Source organism: Thermobia domestica, chromosome 1, assembly GCF_964235325.1.
Source record: "Thermobia domestica chromosome 1, izTheDome1.hap1.1, whole genome shotgun sequence".
Lineage (NCBI taxonomy): Eukaryota > Metazoa > Arthropoda > Insecta > Zygentoma > Lepismatidae > Thermobia > Thermobia domestica.
In genome coordinates this window covers 274,103,588-274,123,300 of record NC_137454.1, presented here as the reverse complement: position 1 = coordinate 274,123,300, position 19,713 = coordinate 274,103,588, and positions in this window count along the sequence as shown.

Genomic DNA, 19,713 nt, shown 5'->3' with positions numbered 1-19,713 from the left:
AAGGTATTACTAATTGTAGATATCAGGATGCATTTAGATAAAAAATAAAGAAAAGCAGTAGATGTCGGTATCCGCCATAATAATTGCATTAGAACGAGTGCAATCAGCTTGCTTGGAGAACAATCGACGAGATCGGGTGGATAGAAATGGGAAAACTATAGTAGGTAATATATTCGTTATAATTTGCAAATTCGAAATATTCGAGTGACGTGCGAAATCCAGTGACGTGCTAAACAAGAAGTCATTAGCTGAGAAAAAGGAATATCACGGTGAGTTCGTAAGTTATTGCTTTCGTAAAAATATTGAAGAGAAAGCGCGTTAAAATGATGGACAAGATGATGGGTCACTAGCGATAGGGCAGTCATCACTGAGCTGGTGAAGCTTTTTGTAATGTGCATCGGTAAATTCAGAAATCAACTTATGTGAGAACATTAGCTCGGATGTCTTTTGACTTGATTGTAATAGTTATCTTCGTTGTCTCAAAGGAGATATTAATCAGGGTTGAAAGCGATCTCTGAGTGATGTAGTGATTAAAAAAATATTTTTGAGGATGGACGGGGATGCTCGATTTCTAATTAGTTGATTATGGTGCAAATGGCGTGCCAATAATTCGAGGGGTCTCTTTCGAGGTGTCTGGTAAGGCTAAACGGTTTAAAAGTCCCATCGTCTAAAACGGACCTCGGCAAGCAATTCTTAATTCCTGTTGGCTTACAGCTAGTAAAAGCATTCCAACACCAAACCGGAGGCCGCAAGCTCTTGTGTTGTGTACGTAGGAATTAAAAACGGAGCAAAAGTGCTCTTAGAGCTACTTAACTCACATTATAAATTGGCGTAGAAATTTGAAAACCTTGGATTTACTCCTCCCTTTAATAAGAAGAGAATATCACAGACGTATAGCTTTGGGTCCGCACAGCAGTTGGTTTTAGGTAGTCCCTTGGGGTTGAAAAAGGTTGTTATACCATATGTATAAAAGTAAGTATTAATTTATCATGATAATCAAGCAATTGCTATATTTATCACTGATATTTGTTAAGAGCGGAAAATTTTCCGAAAAATATAGAAGAAAATTTTCAACCTAACATCACGGCCAAACAACGATGTAGGAATGTGGAATATGTTTTTATGACTCGGAGAATTTTCATCACTGTCCAGGACATACAATTCTTCGACTCATGAAAATTAGTTTCACATGTTCCTACATAGTACTTAAAATTGTCTGGACTAAGAAAATTTTCAGATTCATAAAACGATCTTTCACTTTTAAACATTTCTATACATTATTTCAATCAATTTTATGAATACTGAGGAATTTTTACTTGATCACTGATATTTAACGGAAAATTTTCCGAAAAAGTACTCTTAAAGGATTAATAACTCTTTTAAGACAATGTAATATACTATTAGAATGAATTCAATTGACATCCACGTTAATGTTCTTAATGTTATCATTTTAAGGTGATTTGCGACGTTGCAGATGCATATTACAAAAAGCTTCACCAGCTCAGGGATTCGAAACCTATCGCAAGTGACCCATCAACTTGTCAATCATTTTAAGTCAATTTCTTTTTACTAATTTTACGAAAACAATAACTTACGAGCTCACCGCTCTATTACTTTTTTCTCAGCTAATGATTTCTTGTACGCAAGTCACTGGGTTTCGCATGTCACTCGAATATTCGAATTTGCAAGTCCTAAGGACTATATGGGCAGCCGTACTTTTCCCATTTCAATCCACCCGCACTCATCCGTTGTACTGCACGCAAACTGATTCCACTCGTTCTAATACAAGCATCATGGGGGTTCTCGACATCTACTGTTACAAAGATTTTAAAAATGCATTTTGATATCAACAGTTCGTTATAACATTATTGCTGCAGAAAGCCACTCCTGCAGCATTCTAGATAAATCTGAAATCTTTTGCCTTATCAAGGTAATGCTTCAACAGAATTTAGTCTATTACAGCTTGTGAGTTGCAATTGAAAAATCCTAATCTCACTACCCTTCTTATCAAATATCACTATGTCTGCTTGGTTGTAGTTAGTGAAAGCTAACTGCTTGCATTGGTTTTAACACGTACCTCAACATCTCCTCTTAGTAAAATATTATCTGAATGTTTCTCGATGTCTCCACTTGGTAATACAATTTTCTCTGAAAACATTCTGAACAATAGTTCTGAGCACATAACTAAGCTTTTCGACTTTCTTCTTGCCAGTGTTAACGGCTCTCAGCTGGACTGTGCAAGAAATATACTCTAGGCAGTTGCTGTGATATTCCTTTATATGCGGCGAAAAACTATACCGAATTCTAATTTAGCGCTTCTAATTTGTAATGGAATTTCCGTGGTGATCTAGGATGGCTCTGGTCAACGCCCATGGATATGTTCGCAAACACACCAAGCCAAATGACAGTCTGGTTCAGTGTTAGGTGAGTACACTTCGTAAGTTTCAGCTGCTGGCGATTAATCGGGTACATTTTTTGGAGTAGCTTTCTGCTCTTGAGAAGATACCTTTGAGTCGGTGCACAGGATACGCAAGCTCTATTCACGTCAGCGAGATGTAGTGTTGAATTTAATAAATAATATTACATAAATACTTCTTGTTGATCATTCCGTTCAGATATGAAAGGGCTCGAAAGCAAATAGAGTTGGTGCAGTTGTCTGCTACTCAGCTAAAGCTTACCAGAAATTTTCTCACCGGTGAGAAAGCGTTGAGAAGAGATATATTCGTTTCCTCATTAAGTACTTTTAATACGAATTGTGAAAGATCCTTTAGTTGTTAATTTCCTTGAAATCATCTGATACCGTATTTGCTTCCAAGGATTTCATCTGCTGATTATAGTGATGTGCATATTTTGTTTAGAAAAGATGACAAGCTGCGTGCCAAAACGGAAACATTAATTTCATAGCCTACAAATGATGTTTCGAGTCCCCTGTTCGATCTAGTCCCTTTGGATAGATTCCCTTTGTGGATTTCTTAAGATAATAATGAATGGTTATATGCTTCGCCATTCGCTGAAAAATTAACAATAGTATGTGGTAATGTGTCAAGAACTGCTTTGATTCATAAGACTGGTAAATTCATATTAGACAAAAACTGTAAATTTATGGTCCAAATTCTTTGGTTATCTTTCAAAAGAATTATGTTACTAACAATACAAGTAAAGATCTGCTTCCACTACTTGTTGATAGCATTGATTGTTGCATATTTTCAAACTCAAAGATTAATTTTAAGGATATGGAATAACTTGTCTTTAAGTCATATTATACACGAAGTTAAAGATTTGCAATATGCTAGCCTTCGTGTTGAGGATGTTGAAAGGTTTATCAATGAACGAGAATGGCAAATGAAACAGAGTAAAGATGTAATTTAGTATCTATTTTGACTTATATAATCATGATTAGCATTTCTATTTTCCCTTGTGTATTTGGAGTTCTAAGTTTAATTGTTGTAGACATAGGGACAAGTGCTGTAATTCTGATTGCATCAGAACAATATATTTTAAACCAACAACCATTGCCGGTGTACAATAAAATAGTCCATCTCTTAGTGCTACTTATCGAGCTGCTTCTGGTGAAATAATATTTGATGAGGTATCACAAGATGATTATTCACTAAATCTTAATCAGAGAGTTACTCGGTTTATGAAAACCCGTTAAAATTTATTTTTGATTTGAAAGTTTCTTTTTGATTGTAGTTAGTACGAAAAATTTTTGCCTTGAAGTTAAAAATTTTTTTTCCGTAGGAGGAGAGACAAATTTGCGCAGATTCGCACATTCTTCCTTCCTTTATTTTTATTTATTTATTTATTTTTTTATTTATTTTTTTATTTTTTTATTTATTTATTTATTTATTTTTTTTTTTGCATTTTTAGAACTGCAACAGAATTTCTATTTCATTTACTTCTTTTAAAATACAAATTCGTGTTGAGTTTTCTTTTTTTTTAGTTAGAACGAAAAACTTCTTTTCTTCCTGTTCTGAGTAACCCAGTTCCTCCTTCTTGACCTCAGGGTCATCCGCCTGGTAGATAACGACATTCCCTTTGTAACAGGGAAATGTCTGGCTCTGTGTCTGACATATATGTAGTCTAGTATTAGTTATATTATTATTATTATTATTATTATTATTATTATTATTATTATTATTATTACTGCTAGAAGATTTCTTAACAAAGTCCATATAATCTGCATGTTTTAAAATCTCTTCATTTTTGCTTCTAAAAAGAAGATTATTTTTCTGTCCTCAAACTGCAGATGTTTATATATGTTATCTTATAAAGTCTACAGAATAAATTATAGTAAGATGATCATTGGTTCAAACATATATAAAATCTTTGTTTCTTAGTATTTAAAACCATTTTAAGTGACTCAATATGTGAATTTTAAATGATTCAATGTATGAATATTGTAGTATCTCGATTTATACCATTCTTCCAGAGTTTGGGGATAACACGTACAAGAACACGGAGTATATATACACGCATGCGCACCAATAAAATCTTCTCTTCTTATGTGGCGCCGCCCAGGCAATTTATTGTAAACAAATCTTGGTGTTACAAGCATGACGTGTTCCAATGTCTTTTCTCTCCGCCCCTTTGAGAAGCACGATTGGATACATTATGTCAGTAAATGGTATAGAAGAACCTTGGCGTATCCTCTTAGTAGAATGCTTAATGGCCATTACTACTCAAGATCATTGAGAACTCGCATCTAGACTTTGCTGGGCGACCTTTACGTGTATTTATGAAGAAATTTACAACCCTCTGAGGAGATGACAAAATCTAAGACCTGCGATCTTATTCAACAATTTGTGGATGATAAAATCGATATGACAAATATACAAGAAAATGAAGCTGCATGAAAAAGACGATATCTAGGAATCTCAAAATTTAGACAATGACCTTTACCGAACCTGTAAACTTGGCTGCAGTATATAGAGAAGGTCAGAATCCTATTGCTATTCATCCAAAGGAAACTGTGGTTTCAGATGATTACAAGAAATTAAGATCTCATGGGACTTTCACAATACACAGAAAAAGTGTTGCGAAGTTATAAGTGATATGATTATCGAACAGTGCTTAATGAGGCCACGAAATTTTCTGAAGGATTTACTCAACGTCAGACACTACGTTAGTAAGATTAATCCTTATTTCACAATAACTGTATGATAAGAGAAGTGTAAGGACTTTGTGACGGTTTAGGGTGCAAAAGCGTGGTAATAATCCGTGGGTTGTCTTTCGAGTTGTTCGGTAAGGCTAAGCGGCTTGTAAGTTCCTTCTGAAAATTTAGAAGTCATCATTGGACATCGCCATGTAATCCTTAATTCCTAATAGCTTCCAGTCAGTAAAATGATTCTACATTGAATCGGAAACCGCAGAAACTTGTGAAGGTCTTAAAAACGGAGCAGTAGTCTTTTAGTGTTACTTTTCTCACATTATACAAAGGCGTACCATCTAGGAAAACGTATATTTACTTCTCTCTCTAAGACGAGGGTGTCACAGTTGTATAGCTTTGGGAGTGAAGACGATTAATTCTTACGAGTAAGACAGCATTGACACACCAAGTACATGAGTATATACAACTAGAGGGTAGCTTAAACAGAGTGTGCAATTATGGCAGTCTGTAGATGAACCATGCAAGCCAGACAGATTTTAAGGTTGTATAGCCTAAAGATCAGTGTGAGAGATAGGTAGCGTTATCAATATAGCATCTTGAAGAAGTGAGTCAAGTTACAAAATACGCCTCGAAAATTTTTACAGATCCAAGTTTAACTTTCTGGGTAATCGAAAGTTAATCGCAGTCTCATTTACATTCTTTGCCCAGCGAGAGGAAGTTCTCGAACACTATTCCCAAGACCAAAAATCATTGCTTCTGGTCCAAGATTTTGGAAGTGAGCCTAGGAAGTTTTACATGTTTCAGGTGTAAACTGAAAATCACCCAAAGTTACCTAACTACAAAAAAAATTATGCAAATTTATAATTTTGTTGATGTCTCTGTTCTACTTTTGTTCTCCCTGGCCCGTATAACTCCTTTGTATCGTGAAACAGTGCTTTACTACGCTAGCTCTAGTAATTATCGGCAGGACTAGTCTCACAGGTTCTACCATATAATCACATACCTAATTACATAAGGATCATCTACTAGAGTTTCAGTGCTATAACCTGAATGTGAATCTTTTACAACCTTACTACCGTAAGTGTAATATAACTGTTGTAGAAAATAGGTAAGCTTCGTTGGCTTCTTTCTGAAAAGCAGCATGGTACAGCCGCAAAGGAACAAGGCACAGAGCAGTAAGCATTGATTATTCTTATGTCGTATAAAAACCTAGGACAATAATTTGAAACAACTGGTATCGACGTGTAGTAGAGCTTTCAATCTTAGGTCCCCGTCTTGGATAAAAATGTACATGGAATGTTTGTATGTGCGGAATATCCAAACATTGCTCTTTATTAAGAATGTTAAACTATGATTCTTAGTAGGAGAATTGAGAACTAAACGGTAGTAACAAAATTTTAAGTGTCATTGCAGATGGCAGAATCCTTTTAGGCAATAATCTGATGTTTAACATAACAGAAGAACAATCAAAAATAAACAATTGTTATAAACGTAATATTGAATAGTACAGTAGTACGCGAAAGAGTTATCAGATATCAGGGTAGCATTGTCTTGATAATAATATCGTATCACATTACGTAATTCTCATATCCTCTTCACCTCTAATGCTATATTCTCATGCTCTTGGTGTGTTAATACTGTCTTAATCAAATCTTCGCTCGCGTCTCGCGTGTCGATTTCCTTTTCTCAAACAACCTTTGGATACCTATTCATCTTGCGAAAGCTTCGACACAACGACTGTGGAATGTTGAGATACACACTTCTCCTTTTGATATGAGAAGCGCAGGCACTTTATAAATTCTTCAAAAATTAAATTCAATTATCTTTACAATATATACTACCCTTTTGCATGCAGTAGATAAGTTCAAGAAAATTGGACAAACTACATGTGTTATGACATTACATCAGCCATTATACTTTAAAGGTGTACAAATAGTACTGTAGCTGAGCAAATTTCTGAACTCTCCAAAGTTGTACCGCCCTTAGGAGGTTTCGACCTAAGTAATTTCTAGGCACGATTGGATACATTAAGTCATTGGATATTCGAAATAGTATAGAAGAAATTTGGGGTATCCTGTACATTAAAAAACATTAGTGAAAATGCTGAATGGCCATTACTACAAACGATACTTGAGAAATCACTTGTAGACTTTGCTCGGCGACCTTTATATATTGCTAAAAAGATATTTACAACCCTCTGAGGAGATTACAAAATCTACGATCTGCGATCTTATAAAACAATATCTGGATGAGGGAATCATTATGCAACATTTACAAGAAAATGAAGATGCATGGAAAAAATAACGATATTGAGGAAATCTCAAAATAAAGACGATGACCTTTATCGAACCGGTATACTTTGGTTGCAGTATGTAGAGAACGTACGAATCGTATTGGTATTCATCAAAAGGGACTAGATTGAACTGGGAACTAGAAACTTCATTTGTAAGCAATAAAATTAATGCTTCCGTTTTTTCAGGCAGCTGTTCATCTTTTCTATACTCAGCAGATTGAATCCATGATGAGGGAAGTGAGGAGAGTTAGTTTTATATCTTTCAGGTGTACTTAACTGGAAATCACCGAATGTAACCTAGGTAGAAATAATATTCTGTGAATTGATAACTTTGTTGATGTCTCTGTTCTACACCTGTTTTACAAGGCCTATATAACTTCTTTGTAACGCGAATCAGCTTTTTACACCGCTAGCTTTTGTAATTTATCGGTAGGACTTGTCTTACAAACCACGAGAAGGTTTTACAAGGTATTCACGTACTTAATTATTTTGGAATCTAGTAGAGTTTAAGGTCAATAAAATGCATGTGAATTTTTTACAAGCTTACTACGTAAGTATAATAAAACTGTTACGGAAAATTGGTAAGCTTTGTGGGCTTCCGTCTGAAAATAAGCTTGGTACAGTCGCAAAGGAACAAAGTGCTAAGCACAAAGCATTGATTATCTTTATGAAGCATAAAACCTAGGGCAATAAGGTGAAACCAACTGGGATCGATGTGTAGTATTTTCATTTTTACTACCCAGACTTGGATAAAACGAACATGGAGTGGTAGCTTCTACGGAATATTCAAACATTGTAGTTTATTAAGAGTGTTAAACTTTGATTCTTTGTAGGAGAGAAGAAACCTAAACGGTACTTATATAATTTTAGTGTCCTTGCGGATGGCAGGACCTTGAAGTCCCTTATCTGCTGTTAAACATCTTAACAGATAAAAAATCAAAAAAGAAACATATAATTGAATGATAATGTAGTACGCGAATGTGATATCTAAATGAATTGGTGTAGCTCGTAAAATTAAAATGTGTCCTGCTACGGTTTCGTTTTCTCTTCGGGTACCAAAGCCGCTCGTGTTAAAGGATTCCAAAATATGTAAAAATAAAAACAAACAACTTTCATGTTTTCTACCTTGTCTTTAGCGTTCATTTAAAGTTTCATCAATATCGTCTTCATGTCCATTTTCTTAGGTCTATAAAGCGGGGACGTTATTACAATATTATAACCATAACTGATTGAATGAACAATTAAGCCGTTGTCAATAACATATTTATTTTCTACACCTGTATTTGGTCATCATCTATATGATATTGTCTTCCGATCTGCCATTTGTACATGAATTCCGTTGGCACAATTAACTAAACCTTGAATACTTAATAGCGGCAGTTTTACACTTAGATGTGTAAGCTTATCCGGCTGCAGCTAATGGTAGCTGTGTGGGTCCTGGAATTCGCATCCCCTAACCTCATTCGATTGCGTTCATGCTAAGACCATTCGCTCGGACTTCGAAGTACTTCCTATTTGAATGTTGCACAGCTGCCTTGTTGTAGGGGGAAAACTGGCGTGATATCGCTTATACCAAAGAACACAAGTTTTCTTCTCTATAAATGCAAATAAGAAATGTCTAATGTTGACCATTTTGTCAGGATTGTGATTTGGTTGGTTGAAGACTTTTAGTTCCACAATTCATTTTCTTCTTGAAGAATCATGAAGGCTACCTACTGTTTCTCCTGATTATAGTTACAGCCTGTTGCATCATGAAAAAAGTGCACACCGTCTTTTAATGATGCTAGAGTTTCTTTAAATTTAATGATTTCACAGCACTTCCTTTCAGTTCTGCATGTATGTGGCCTTAAGAGATTCAGCAACTGCTCATGAAATCTTCTGGCAACATTCTTAAAAGAATTTAAGCAGACCCAACAACACCTACAAATATCCCGTTTGTAGTTTCATCCTTTACTGCTGTCCATATATAGCTACCTTGACTCCTTTGAAAACTGATTGCATCATCTTAAGCCGTCAATAATTGATCGTTGAATTGTCGTGGTCTCAATGGCAGAATAATATTCGATCATTGCTGTTATTTCCCGAAAGCTCTTTCTTGTCTTTTGGCACTTTCCGTGTCTAAGTGTAATTTTTTATCAATAAAATATAACGTGAAAATAGCGATTAACATAATTTATATACGTACTTAACGCAGATTTAACGTGCCATTTTTAGTCCAGAACATTGCGTGAAGAAGAACTCTTCCTTCTGCGTGTGGGTTTTTAATCACAAGGCAAAAGATACTCTGCAATATTCTCCGCAGTCGAATTTATATATTTTGCCAATTTAGATACTATCACACCAGGAAGGTGGCATCAGCTTAACGTGCCTCCCAGATGACAAACTGTTTCCCACAAAATCCTGTAAAACTCTTGCTATCGTAACAGTATTTAGGAATGAGGATTAGTCTTGCTAACGTAGTGTCATTATCCCGCAGAAAATTTCGTGGCCTTCTCAAAGCACTGTATATAATTTCGAACTTCGCTCCTAAGGCCTCTTTTCCAGCGAATGGTGAAGGTTCCTCGAGTTGTAAATTTCTTGTAATCATCTGATACCGTAGTAGCCTCTCGTCAGTTTAGTATCAGTGTAGTAATCTCCTCTTATACTAATCTGCTTAGTATAGAGATGTGCAAAATATGCACAGAAAAGATGATCTGCTAGGTGACAAAACGGAATCATTAATTTAATTGTCTACAAATGAAGTTTCTAGTCCTCCGTTCGATCTAGTTCCTTTTTTAAGAATAGCAATACGATTCTGACATCCCCAATAAACAACAGCAAAAGTTTACTGGTTCGGAAAACATCACCGTCTTAATTTTGAGATATCCTCGATATTGTTTTTGTCATGGAGCTTCGCTTTCTTGTAAATGATGCATATTGACTTCCTCATCCACACATTGTAAAATAAGATCACAGATCCTATATTTTGTGATCTCCTCATAGGGTTGTAAATGTTTTCATAACCACATGTAAAGGTCGCCGAGCAAAGTCTAGAAGTCTCTTCTAAATAATCTTGTAAAGGAATGGCCATTCAGCATTTTCACTCATGTTTTCTTCGCGTACAATATACCCCAATGCCCTTTTATATAATTTCCTAACTTAATGTATCCAACCGTGCCTAGAAATTACTTAAGTGAAAACCTACTAATGGCAGTACAACTTATGACAGTTCGGAAATTTCTTCAGCTACAGGTACGATATAAACACCTTTCCAGTATAATGGCTGATCTAAGGTCATAACACTTATGCTTTGTCCACTTTTCTTCCACTTATTTACTGTATGCAGAAATGTAGAAATAGAATATTGGTGCTTCTTTTTGAATTATTAAAAAATTAGAGAGGGACTACACTGCTTATATAAAAAGGAGAGGTGTGTATCTCACAATTCCATAATCGTTGTGGCGAAGGTTTCACATCAATTGATATGGAGACGCGAGAAGCGATTGAAGACGATTCTTCCGAGTAGACAGCATTGACACACCAAGAACATGAGTATATAGCATTAGAGGGTAAAGGGATTTTATAATTACGAAATGTGATACGATATTCTTATCAACACAATGCTACCGTGATATCAGATTACTTTTTTATTCAGGAACTTGGATATGGAGAATTTTCATCAAGTGACTTCTGAAATGAATGACTTGTCTGCTCTATGAAATGTATGGCATTTTGTTACTGATCGAAGCATACAGCGACCTTATAAGAAAAGATTATTCGATTAGCCCCCAGTTTAGTTGCTTTATGATGACCAGTGTGGCTAAGCTGGTAGCGAACACAGGACTACTATACCGTTAATATTCTGTAAGAACAAAACCTTTTGGATTAAGCAGTTTCTATGAGTCTAACAATCAAGAAAAAGGTGAGAGCATTATGAGTGTTAAGTAAATTTCTACACCAGTAACCACTCTAAAATAGTATTGTAGATGCATAAAAACGGGAAGTATAGTAATTGTTTTATTATCATGAAAATTAATACTAATGTTCTATACATATCGTAACACAAACTTTTTCCATCCAAGGGGCCCACCTAAAACAAACCGCTGTACGTTGCCGAGGCTATACGTCTGTGATACCCTCGTTTTATTAAAGGGATAAAATAATACCACGGTTTTTTCAATGGTACGCCTATTTGTAATGTCACTTAAGTACCCTTAAAACAACTACTGCTTGGTTTTTAAGACGCAGTAACACGACACAAGATCTTACATCTTCCGATTTTGTGTTGAATTCCTTTACTAGCTGAAAACCAATAGGATTTAAGGAATACACGGCGATGACTACTCTATTTCAAAATTTCACAGTATTTTAAGGAAGAACTTAGAAGCCGTTTAGTTTTACCGGACACCTCGAAACAGAACCCTCAGATTATTAGCACGCCTGTTGCACCCTAAACTACTAATTAAAAATCGAACATCCCGTTAATCGTCAAATTATTTTTTTAATCACCGCATCATTTAGAGATTGCTTTCATTCCTGATTAATATCTCTTTGAGACAATGTAGAATACTATTACAATGAAGTCAAGTGACATCCCTGTTAATGTTCTCATATCAAAGTGATTATTAACGTTGCAGATGCATATTACAATAAGCTCCAGCACATAGAGGATGCTTGCCCTATCGGGGATTCTTGTCAAGAGAATGCTACCATGATATTAGATCATTTTTTCAATCAACAACTTGGATATGGAGAATTTTTATCAAGAGACTTCTGAAAAGAATGACTTTTTTTGCTCTATGAAATATGTGGCACTTAGTTACTAATCAAAACATACAATAGGCTTTTATGAAAGATTATAGAATTTTCCCACAGGTTGGTTGCTTTGTGATGACAAGTGTTGGTAAGTTGGCAGCGAACATTATACCATAAATATTTTTCACATAAGTGTCTAAGGGAAGATGTCAAAGGAACTTAAAATCGATTGTAACTTCTTTATTAGTCTCATTGATTATATCACCAGTCCCAAGCTTAAAGTAAGGCTGTTTTGGAAGTTTGATTATAATGGGTTCCATGGATATAATCGGGAAAGTATTATTAATGACAGACCGGAACCTAGCGAATCGTACACAACTCTGTATGTTGGCCTTAGTGAGCATGGTGCTTTGATTATAATGGGTTCCATGGGTTCCATGGATACAGTCGGGAAAATATTATTAATGATAGACCGGAACCTAGCGAATCATACACAACTCTGTATATTGTAGTCAGGAGCAAGGACCTTAATAAATTCATATTTAAAGCCTCGAGTATTAACACAGGAGACTTTATTTTAAAAATATATCCGTAAGAACACAACCCTTTGGATTAAACAGGTTCTATCAGGGTAACGATGAAGAAAAAGGTGAGTGCTTTATGAGTGTTAAGTAGATTTCTTCAGCAGGAAACACTCTCAATTAGTATTATAGTTGCATAAAACGGGAAGAATGGCAATTACTTAAGTTTCATGATAAATAATTACTTGTTTTTTGCGATTGGTATCACAACCTTTTTGCATCCCAAGGGCCGACCTAAAACAAACCGCAGTACGTTCCCAAAGCTATACGTTTGTGATACCCTAGTCCTATTACAGGGAGAAGTAAATCCACGGATTTTTAAATGGTACGACATTGTATAATGTGAGATAAGTTACACAACACAACTTTCTGCGGCCTCCGATTCGTTGTTGAATTCCTTTACTGACTGGAAGCCAATACAAATTAAGGAATACATGCCGATGACCTCTGCCGACTTCTTAATATCACTGTCTGAAAAGCAGCTTGGTACAGTCACAAATGATCAAGGTAAACGGTAGTTACACAAATTTAAATGTCCTTGCCGATGGCAGGATCCTTGCAGTTTATTATCTGGTGTTTAACATGTTAGCAGATAAAAAAAAATAAACAAATGTTATATAGTTCAATGATATTGTAGTACGCGATTATGATATCAAAATGAATTGGGTATCTCGTTAAAATAAATGTGTCCTGCTACTATTTCGTTTTCTCTTTGGGTACCAAAGCCGCTCGTGTTAAAAGATTTTAAAATTTTTTAAACAAGAAAAAAACACTTAATTGATTTATACCTTCATCTAAAGTTACATCAATATCGTCTTCATGTCGATTTTCGTAGATCTATAAGGCGGGGAAGTTATTACAAAATAATAATCATAATATTTTGGATAAACAACTAAACCGTTAGCAATGACATATTGGTTAACTACAGTTGTTGTTACTCATCCAATATGCTATTTGTACATGAACTCCATTTTCACGATCATGTGGCAGTCACTATTATTCTTCAAGTAAATATGTTTTTTTGGCTGGACCAGATGGTAAGTGTGTGGGCCGTAGAATTCGCATATCCTCAAGGAACACTAACCTCATTCGATTGGGTTCATGTTTAAACCATTTGAAATTGTATTGTAGTTGCATACAATGGGAAGTATAGCAATTGCTTAATTATCATTGGTAAATTAAATTGTTTTTTTCAATTGGTATCACAATCTTTTTTAACCCCAAAAGTCCATCTAAAACAAACCGCTGTGCGTTCCCAAAGCTATACATCAGTGATACCCTTGTCTTATTAAAGGGAGAGGTAAATCCACGGTTTTTTAAAAGGTACGCCATTGTATAATGTGAGATAAGTAGCTCTAAAATACTTCTACATCGTTTTTAAGACCTAGTTACACGATATGTCTTTGCGGAATCGGAATCGGTGATTAATTCCTTTACTGACTGTAAACCAATAGGAATTAAGGAATACATAACCATGTCCACTGCTGACTTCTAAATTTAAGAAGGAACTTACAAGTCGCTTAGCCTTACCGGAAACTCGAAAGACAACCCTCGAAATATTAGCACGCCTTTTGCACCCTACACCGCTAATTAAATATCAAAAATTCACGTCCATTATCAAAATTATTTCTTTAACCACCGTATCACTTCAGATTGCTTTCATCCCTGATTAATATATCTTTTTTTGGACAATGTAGAAAACTATTAAAATAAAGTCAAGTGACATCCCTGTTAATGTTCTCATTTTAAGATGATTTCTGATGTTACAGATGCATATTCCAAAAAGCTTCACTAGCTCAGGAATGCCTGCAATATCGCTAGCGACCTATCAACTTGTCCAATATTTTAAAGCGCTTGCTCTTTACTAGTTTTACGAAAATAATACCTTATGAGCTCATCGTGATCTTCGTTTTTTTCAGCTAAAGACTTTTTGTTCCCCTCGTTACTGGGTGTAAATTCGAATATTTAGAATTTGCAAGTCCTACGGAAAATATGAGCTGCAGTTCTTTTCCCTTGTCAATTCACCCGATCACGTAGGTTGTACCCCATGCAAACTGTTTCCACTCTTTCTAATGCAAGTGTCATGGCGGTTCTCGACATATACTGTTATTATATTTTTATCTAAATGCATCCTGATATCTACAATTAGTAATACCATTATTTCTGCAGAAATCCACGGCCGGCTACCATGATGATAATTCTTAAATCTTTATCCAAATGAAAACCATTTCTTAAATCTTATGAGATTTTAGACGGTTAGGTGGAAAATATTTACGGTATATTCAGTCATGTTTTCGCTACCAACTTAGTAACACTGTTCTTCGCAAAGCAACCAAACTGTGGGCTAATCTAATAACCTTTTCATATAAGATGACTGTATGCTTTCAGTATTGGACATCGGCATGTATTCCATAATTCCTATTGGCTTATAGCTAGTTAAGGTAATCAACACCGAATGGGAAACCACAGTATTTTGTGCTGAGTACCTAGGACTTAAAACAAAGCCGTAGTGCTTTTAGAGCCACTTAACTCACATTATAGAATGGCGTAACATTTAAAAAACCGTGGATTTATATCTCACTTAAATAAGACGTGGCTATCAGAGGCGTATAACTTTGGGAATGTACAGCGGTTTCTTTTAGGAGGATCCTTGGGATTGTTACTACTGTGATACCATATGTAAAAAAAAAAAAATAATAATAATTTATGAATTATAATTAAGCAATAGCTATACTTACCGTTTAAATACAACTACAATTCTATATGAGTGTGCTTCATGCTGAAGAAATCTACTTAGCACTCATAACGCTCTCACGTGTTTAATCCAGAGTTGTGTTCTTAAATATCTACGATTTAAAAAAAAGTCTCCTGTGTCTTAACACTCGAGGCTATTAAATATGAATTTAATAAGAAGATTCCTTGCTGCTCACTAGGGCTCACATACAGTGTTAGGATTCTCTAGGTTCCTGTTAAACTTTCTATGGAACCCATAATATTTTAACCTCCGAAACAGCCTTACTTTGGGCATGAGAGCGGGGATCAGGATCGATGTTACAAATAAAGGATCGATTTTAAGTTCTTTTGAGATCTTCTCTTAGACGATTAAGTGGAAAATATTTACGGTATAGTCAGTCCTGAGTTCGCTACTAACTCAGTAACACTGATCAAACACAAAGCAACCAAAAAGTAGGCTAATAAAATAATCCTTTCATATAAGATGACTGTATGCTTTGAGTAGTAACGAAGTCCCACACATTTCATCGAGGAGAAAAAGTCATTCATTTCAGAAGTCTCGAAGAAAATATTATATATTCAAGTTCTTGAATGAAATAGTAATCTGATATCACGTAAAAATTGTCTTCATAATAATATGGTATCACATTTCGTAAATGGGTCACCTCTTCCCTTTAATTCTATATTTTCATGTTCTTGGTGTTTCAATACTGTGTAACTCGGAAGATTGTGTCAAGTGTTCACTAGCGTCTCGCGTGTCGATTTCTTTTCTCAATCATCCTTTGGATAGCTATTCATCTTGTGAAAGCTTCGCCAAAAGGATTGTGGATGGTGAGATACACACCTCTCCTTTTGATATAAGAAGTATAGTCCCTGTGTGATTTTTCATTAATTCAACAAGTACTAATTCTATGTAATCTACTCATCTGCATAGAGTAAATAAGTGCAAGGTGGACAAAGCACATGTGTTATGACATTACATCAGCAAATGAAATGTAATGTATTGAATATGAATAACTACAACACATAAATGAAATTTAATGTATTGAATATGAGTACACAATCTCCTGGTTGACATTCGAAAACTTCTTCATTATCTCCTCCACCTGCATCTTTATTCAGGTGTGCAGACAGATGGTCGTCTGTTCCTGGGAGCATTTTGAACCGACCCTGTACGCCGCCATTTTTCAATCAATTTCTGAATGGTGCTTTTTGCTGGCACAGAACGTCCTGGAAATTTCTCCCGAAACAAATTCTTTGTTTTCACAAAAGATCCAGTGAGAATGAACCCTTCAACATTGGCAACACGCTCGGGTATCGAATACGGCATTATCACACACTGACACTCACCCGGCTTAACACAACGAGGCCTTTTTCTCAACTCGTTTCGACAAGTTTCACTAGCTACGGCTGCACGTGATTGCTGCATGTCACGTAAGTCGACCCGACCTCGACACGCCATCACTTGGTACGATGGTAGATTATTTAAGTGTTGCCAAAAACACAATATACCAGAATATTACGACGGGCCGGTTTTACGTGCCGCACCCTGTATGTATCCATAAGATATAAGATGAAAATAGCGCTTAACATAATTTATATACGTACTGTACTTAACGCAGATATTAGTTGCCATTTTATGTCTACACCATTGCGTGTAGAAGAACTCTTAGTTCTAAGTGTGGGTTTTACATCTCAGTACAACAAAGACTGCTATATTCAGCGAAGTCGAATTGACATTCTTGTTCAATGAGATATTATCACACAAGGAAGATGGCATTAGCACAACGTGCCCCTGATATGACTGTCTCCTCAAAATAACTTTAGAACTTCTGTTATCGTAACAGTATTTTGGAATGATTTTTTAATCTTGCTAACGTTGTGTCTGATGTTGAGTTAGTCCTCCAGAAAATTTCGTGGCCGAATTGTGAAGGTTCCTTGAGTTGTTAATTTCTTTAATCTTCTGATAGCGTATTTGCCTCCAGGGCTTGCATTTGTTGAGTATAGTGATGTGAAAATTTTTCATAGAAAAGATGACCAGCTGCGTGAGAAAACGGAAGCATTAATTTAATAGCATTGAAATAAAGTTTCTAGTCCCCTGTTCATTCTACTGCCTTTGGATGAATTGGAATACGATTATGATCTTCTCATATACTGCAGTCAAAATTAAATGTTCGGAAAATGTCACCGTCCTATTTTTGAGATTTTCTAATATGGTTTTGGCCATGCAGTTTCATTTTCATCTCCTCCGACGGTTGCAAATGTCTTCATAACCACATGTAGGGAGCGCCGAGCAAAGTCTAGAAGTGAGTTCTCAATGATCTTTAGTAGGCAAGGCCATTCAGCTTTTTCACTAAAGTTGTCATAGTGTACAGGACACACCAACGTTCTTCTATACCATTTCCTTACATAGTGCATTCAATCGTGCTTAGAAATTACTTAATTGCAAACCTCCTAAACGAGGTGCAACTTAGGACCGATCAAAAATTTCTTCAGCTTTCTGCATATTAACAGCTTGCCAGTATAATGGATGATGTAGTATCATAACGCATGTGGATTGTTCACTTTTCTTGCAGATGTTTACTGTATGCAGAAGAGTAGAATATATAATATTTTTACTTGATGTTGAAATATGAAAGAAATACTGATGCACTACACTGCTTATATCAAATAAGAGGTTCTGTATCTCACCATTACACAAGCTTTTACAAGATGAATAGCTATCCCAAGGTTGTTTGAGAACAGGAAATCGAGGCGCGATACGCGAGTGAAGACACACGGTAGCATTAGAGGGAAAATGGATGTCAGAGTGAAGATATGTGATACGATATTCCTATCAAGACAATGCTACCGTGATATAACATTACTTTTACATTCAAGAACTCGGATATGGAGAATTTTCATCAACAGACATCTGAAATAAATTTCCTTTACTTCTCTATGAAGTGTTTGGCACTTAGTTACTAATGAAAGCATATAACGAGATTATATGAAGAGATTAATTGATTAGCCCACAGTTTGGAATATCAGTGTTACTAATTTGGTAGCGAACACAGGACTACTGTAAATATTTAATACCTGACCGTCTAAGGGAGGACCTCAAAATAACCTAAAATCGATTCTAAATTTGTCTCATCGATCACATCACCGGTCCCAGTCCCAAAGTAAGTCTGCTTCGGAAGTTAGATTATAACGGGTTCCATTACAAGTTTTTATTATTATGCAATCGTGAAAATATTATAAAAATATACCTAACCGTGTCCTTCTACGGTTTCGTTTTCTTTTCGGGTACCAAAGCAGCTCGTGTTAAAAGATTCCAAATAATTAAACACAAGAATACATCACCTTCATGTTTTATAACTCTTCCTTACACCTTCATTTAAAATTTCATCAAGATAGTTTTCATGTCCATTTTTTTAGGTCTATAAGGCGGGGACGATATCACGAAATAATTATCATAACTGACTGGATCAACAGTTAATCCGTTGTCAAAGACATATTGGATTTTTACAGCTGTTGTTCCTTATCATCTATACAGATTATCTTTCGATCTGCCATTTCTACATGAGTTTTCTTGGCAGAACTCTTCGAATCGCCACTTTTACACGAAGATGTGGCTCGTTCACAATCCTATCTTGCAGTCACTTTTTATCTACAGGTAAGTAGGATTATCCGGCTGGAGTTGATGGTAGGTGTGTGGGTCAACTGTCGAACCTCTTTCGATTAAGTTTAGGCTTAAACCATTTCGCTTCTGATGTTTTTAGTACTTCCGAATTGACGAACGAATTCTGCACAGCTGCTGTGATAGTAAAGGGAAAAGTGGCCATATTCTAGCTTTGTAACTATTTCCTTTTTATATCTGATATTTCTTATATCAGGGAGACAACTTTCCGCTTCCACACAGGTGCATAAAGAAATGTCTAACCTAATCATTTGTCAGGATTCACATTTAATTAATTGAAGACACTGACAAACTGCAGAATTCTTTATTCTTTTTGAAGGAACTTAAAGGCAGCCAACTATTCACTCCCAAGTATAACTGAGGTCGTGTCAAAGCTTGCAGCATAATTGAAAAAGTGAAAGCAATCTTTTAATGACGCTAGAGTTTTAATAAATTTAATAATTTGGTAGAATTTCCGTCAGTTCTGCTTGTATGTGGCTATAAGAGAATCAGAAACTGCTCATGAAGTCTTTTACCAAGATTCTTCAAAATCTGAATCACAGCAACCAGCAGCAACAGATTTCCCGTTTCTAGTTTCTTC